The sequence below is a fragment of the Mirounga leonina genome, unplaced genomic scaffold, assembly GCF_011800145.1.
Source record: "Mirounga leonina isolate KUSES-001 unplaced genomic scaffold, KU_Mleo_1.0 Mir_53, whole genome shotgun sequence".
Lineage (NCBI taxonomy): Eukaryota > Metazoa > Chordata > Mammalia > Carnivora > Phocidae > Mirounga > Mirounga leonina.
In genome coordinates, this window is record NW_023270807.1 from 17,897,717 (window position 1) to 17,903,716 (window position 6,000).

At 43.4% G+C, this 6,000-nt stretch overlaps 1 protein-coding gene across 1 annotated transcript in view; it reads right to left on the reverse strand.

Moving 5' to 3' along the window:
• Positions 1–6,000, reverse strand: part of PKHD1 (PKHD1 ciliary IPT domain containing fibrocystin/polyductin) — a 454,138-nt gene that overhangs the window by 360,460 nt on the left and 87,678 nt on the right. The window lies entirely within an intron of this gene.

Below are 6,000 nucleotides of genomic sequence, written 5' to 3' on the forward strand. Positions count from 1 at the left end.
TGGTACTTATATTTCTCTAAATCTAAAGCTTCTTTAGAGTTCTTTGGGGACAAACTGTCTTGCTTTTTATCTAAATTTCCCTTTGCAGGAACTTAATTTTGACTTGCCTCCACCCCACCCCGCTAAATCATCTGCACCTCTCTTACTTTTCATCTTCATATAATACTTGTATTTGTGTTATAAATGTCCTCTCATTTTATCAAAGAAGAGATTTATGCCTCTGTTTCTTGTTCTCCTTTTATTATACCTACATGAAACAGATCACCGACTCTGGTTAAAAATCCATTCTTATCTATATTAAGCTTCACAGCCACATTTTCAACGATTTTTATGTTTTTTGCTGTTTTGGGGGCTATTGGTTCATTACTGTTTCCTGTATCCCATGTCATCTCTGTTCCTGGATTCCTTTTACAATTTGCCAGAGTACATCATTTTTCAGAGAGTGCACAAGGGTGATAAGCTTTCTGAATTTTGTATAGTGTGTATGTCTTTACTTTGTTCTTACTCCAAATAGTACTGCATATAGGATTCCAGGTTTAAAATATTTCCCAGATAACGTTAACAGCACTGTTTTCAGACTTCTTTTTCCACTGATATGGCAGATCAGATGTTCAGAGAAACCTCTTCCAGTTATCACAACTGAAATTGCTGGTAAAACATCTGGATGAGTCTAAGTGAACGTAAAGGAATTCCTTGGAGGCAAAAATGGAGAAGATGCTGTGCTCCTGCCCCTCCGCCCTTCCAGAGAGTTTCAGAGCTGCATGGAGTTTGAGAGCGGTCCTAACGTCCACAGTAGACCAAACCTATCTCCTGCTCCCAAACAAATAATTCCTCTTTTTTTTACAAGCTACTCTTAAGGCTTCACCTTGAGAGCCATAGATCTAACCCTTTCCTGTACAAAGGGAAAGAGGGAGGGGGGAGGGACAAAGGGGAGGAGAGGGGAAAAGGGAGGGAGAGAGGGAGTGAGAGAAAGAGAGAGAGAGAGAGAGAAGAAATGTCAACCCACGAAACCAGAGAGGGAGACAAACCATAAGAGACTCTTAATCTCAGTAAACAAACTGAGGATTGCTGGAGTGGAGGTGGGTGGGAGGGATGGGGTGGCTGGGTGATGGACATTGGGAAGGGTATGTGTTATGGTGAGTTATATAAGACTGAAGAATCACAGACCTGTACCCCTGAAACAAATAATACATTATATATTAATTAAAAAAATTTTTAAAGAAGAAAAGACATGTCAACCCAGCAATTCCCACAAGCAATCCTTTCGTTAATTACCCTGACTCAGTGTCTGCCCTGACTCAAGCTTGGAATTTCTCCCAGAGCTCCATAGAAGAGTATAGCTGTATTCTATCAGTTCTCTCTCTAAACTTACTTTGGTTTGTGTTTATTCAGCTCTGGTTTCTCTATGCATCCAATCCAATTTGTCCTTCAGAAATCCCTCAAACCCACAGATTGTCTTATAGCACCCATTCTTTCAGATTCTTCGTTCTAATATACTTTCTCTTGTTTCAATGTATCACAGTGATACATAGTAGTCGTAATCAATGTTTTCTGAAAAAAAGAAAAATGTACCTGAGCTAAAATGAAAAGAAGACCATGATGTATTCATTCATTTATAAATCTATTCATCCATTCCATAATTGTTAATGAGATCTGCTGCGTAATAGGCATAGTTCTAAGCATTTGGAAACAGCAGTGATAAAGTTCTTCTATTCAAGGAGCTTCTATACTACAGTGCCATTAGATTTTTTAAAAAAAATACAAGTTGAAGAATAATACAAATAACACAATAACATGTTTGTGTGCAAACGTATGTGTGTATACCTGTGGTGTATGTGTTTGTGTGTGTTTCCTTTCAGATATAATCTTCAGAGGATAGGATTAGAGAAGCAACATGTGATTTGGCTTCTTTTAACTATCCTCATTTGCATTTCTATATTGTTCATTAGTACAGTTCATTCAGTTTCTGTTCTAGCTACTTGGGATATACCAGTGAACAGAGTAGGCAAACATTTCTGCCTTCTTGGAGGTCATATTCTAAGCAAGAAAAGCCAGACACTAAATAATAAACATAATAAATTAGTAACTTGCGTAGTATATTGGCAGGTGGTAAGGACTATGGGAAAACAGAACAGAGTAAGGGCAATTGCAAGCATGATATATGGGGTGAGCAGCCCTGGGTTGCAGTTTTAAATAGAATGGTAAGTGTCGACCTCAATGAGGAAGTAACTCCTCAGCAAAAAGTTAAAAGTGAAAGGTGGTACTTAAAAAAAGGAGGAGGAAGAGTATTCAAGCAGAAGGAACAGTAAATGCAAAGGTTTCAGTGTGGAAGCAAGCCTGGCATGGTCCAGAAACTGCAAGGAGCCAGTGGCTTGGAACAGAGCAGAGAAAGATGACAAAAATCAGTGGTGAGAGCAGACAAAGGTGACAAAAATCAGTGGTGAAGGCAAAGAGGAATTGGAGGAGGGGGTTGGTGCAGAGAATGGCCCATTAGGTCAATGTCAGGACTTGACTTTTAATTGCAAGAGAATCTGGGAGTCACTGGAAAGTTTTTGAGAAGAGTGAAATCATCTGACATATTTTGAAATGATCATTAGGGCCCCATTAATAGAGACCTAAGGGAGGCAAGGGTGGAAGCAGGGGGACCCTTTGGGTGAGCCTTGTAACACTCAGCAAAATATGATAGTGATGATGATGGCTAACTTGCTACAAAGGCACAGCCAACATAATTTCCTGATGGATTTGATAGAGAATTCAGAGGATCAAGGATACCTCCATGGCCTGAGCAACTGAAAAGACAGAGCTGACACCAGCTCGGTCCAGGACGGTGGGGGATGGGGGATAGCGGGGACAAGCAGCAGCGATCAGGAGTCATGTGCTCCTGCCCCTCCGCCCTTCCAGAGAGATGCCACTTCCATATCCAAATGAAGATATCAGTAGGCCTTAAGGTTCGGGAATTTAAAGTTCAGAAGAGCTCTGGGATGGAGATTACAATTTGGGAGTCATGAGCATGGAGAGAGATATATCCATCTATATCTATATCTATATCTATCTATCTCTCTATATATATATAGAGAGAGAGAGAGAGAGTTCAAAAGTTTGCAAAGATCATTTTGGAAAGTCAGCATGTCATTTTCTACCTGCCCCATTTGATTTTCCATATCTTTGAACACTTCGACTAACACAAATTATCAAGTGCGGTTTACTGTGTGTGTTCGTCCTCTCCATTCTCTCCATCATTTCCTAGTTCAATTATCTCTATCCTGCCTCCCCTAGATTCCCCAGGGCATCCCACACCCAGCAACCAATCAATGTGACTGAAGCACACCTGTGATCCTGCGGGGCCTCCTTGAAGATGATCCGTCACCTGATGAATTCAAGGGCCAAACCCTTAACCTGCCACCCCCAGCCCATCCTACCTTCCCAAACCTAGAACTCACTAGTCCCCTTCACACACATCATGTTCTTTTCACTATTCCCATGGGCTCTTGCCTCAGTGACTTGTCCATAGTGGTTCCTCCACCAGAAACACCTTTTCTCCGCAACCCCGAATGCCTAAACCCTGCCCATTCTTGAAGGCAAGATACAAATGCCACCTACTTCAGCCGACCGAGATGGCTGCCCCATCTGGAAATAATCTTTCCCACTTCTGATCCCACACTTGATGGTAGGGGAAGAGCATGGCATGAGCAACATTTCCTAAAGTGAGAACAGCAGGACAGATATGAACCTCAATTCTGAAAATAAAGTGTTCCATGAACAAACAAGTTTGGATAATACTCCACACAAAAGCTCTCTCTTGGAAATTCCCATTATGTTCTTACATGTGGAATGTTCTCAAATGTCCTTTGGTTAAAAAAAAAAAATATATATATATATATACATATATATATATATATAACTTTGTTTAGCTTTTCACAAATGCATTTGACCTTGGAACACTTTTATCACAAAATATTTATTAACATTCTATGGAACGTGTGTTCCAAGGTTCTCACCTAGTACTTAGAGCTGGAGACCTGAATTCTAGCCCTGGTTAAGCACCTGTCAGCACTGGTTTTCCCCAGATCCATGTCCAGATAAGGCAACTGTGTATGCCAACACAAATGACAGGTCCCCCCCACATCCGAGCTGGGAAGCCAGACATCCCAACATCCATAGGGTAACTAGACATCCCAGGACTGGGGTCTCCTAGACACTGGCACTGGCCTAGTAGATTTTGACAGACATGCCCTTCTGGTTCCTAAAGATTGAATGGCTTACTTCCCCCATAGTGATTGATGGTCACACAGGCTATCATGCCAAATTACTAGGTGTGTGACCTTTGTCAGGTCACCTCTCTTTAAGGACCTCAGTTAACTCAGCTCTTGAATGAAGGGGCTTGTCTAGAGGGTGTACAACCTCTCCTCCAGCTGTGATAAATTGACTCTATGTGTCCTTTTTCAAACCTTACCTACTTCCTATATGGTCTCGCTTCCTTATTATCCCCTAAAGGGGTCTCTTTCCATGTTACTTTTTTTTTTTAAAGATTTTATTTATTTATTTGACAGAGAGAGACACAGCGAGAGAGGGAACACAAGCAGGGGGAGTGGGAGAGGGAGAAGCAGGCTCCCCGCCGAGCAGGGAGCCCGATGCGGGGCTCGATCCCGGGACCCTGGGACCATGAACTGAGCCGAAGGCAGACGCTTAATGACTGAGCCACTCAGGTGCCCCTCATCTCCATCTTTACACTTAAAGTATATATTTTTTATTTTTTAAAAATATTTTATTTATTTGAGAGAGAGAGAACAAGCAGGGGAAGGGGCAGATGGAGAGGGAGAAGCAGGCTTCCCGCCGAGCAGGGAGCCCGATGTGGGGCTCGATCCCAGGACCCTGGGACCATGACCTGAGCCGAAGGCAGACACTTAACGACGGGGCCACCCAGGCACCCCTCCATGTTACCTTTTTTTTAATCTCCTTCAGAGCATGGCAGAGAACCTTGACAACGGCTGCAACTCAATAAATACATGCTGCACAAATATTTAAAGAAGACAGGCAATTAAGCCTCTGGGGAAAAAAAATTCAAAATTATTCTTTGAGATGATGAAAATTTAAATGAAATCTAAGAAGCAAAACAATGTGGTCGAAGCGCAAGCGCCCCCGAGAAATCATGCCATACCATTTCCTAGCACTACTACTACTGGACGAACACTGCTAGGGATGGCTAACTGTGGGCATCCACTCAGCGGGAGGGGCAGATGCAGCGGCTCACATGTCAGGACACCAACATCCAACCAATCCTATCAGGTGGGTACTATTATTATCCCCACTTTACAGATGAGAAAACTGAAGCACAGAGGGGTTAAGTAACTTGTCTGAAGCCCGCCAGGTAGCAAGTGATAGGTTCAAGTCCCCACAGTCTAGCTCCAAAGCCCTCTCTTCAGCACCGTGCAACCTGTCTCTCCTTTCTTTTCACTGGCATTGCTCCCATGAGCATCCCAACAACTCACATCATTGCCCAGACAGAGACTGCGGCCCAGGAAGACATAGAGATTGCTCGGTGTCCCACAGCTCTCATTCCACAGTACAACACTGATACACAATGCAGCTCAGCAGACCCGCGGCCCCGTGATCAACATTTGGGACGTCACGGAGAGCCAACTGCAAGAAAGGGGCATGGGAGCGAGGGGGGAGTCTGTGATCCGAGGACTGTAGTCCCGGAGATGATAAAATGGGCAATGGACTGAAAGGAAAAGGCATATTCAGGGGACACAAGGAAGCCAGAAGTAACAGGCTGGTGCAGTCTTCCCTGAAGGGAAGGTGAAGGGGTGTGAGGAGCCCGGGGAGGTGAGGTCAGGGAGGCCCCGGGGGCGGTGGGCAGGAGGCAGACAGGGAAGAGTTAAGGAAGAACAAAAAAGTTATATTATTTGTAATTGCATACATTTTGACACTAGTCTGAAATTATTCAAAAAGAAAGGAAGGAAGGAAGGAAGGAAGGAAGGAAGGAAGGAAGGAAGGAAG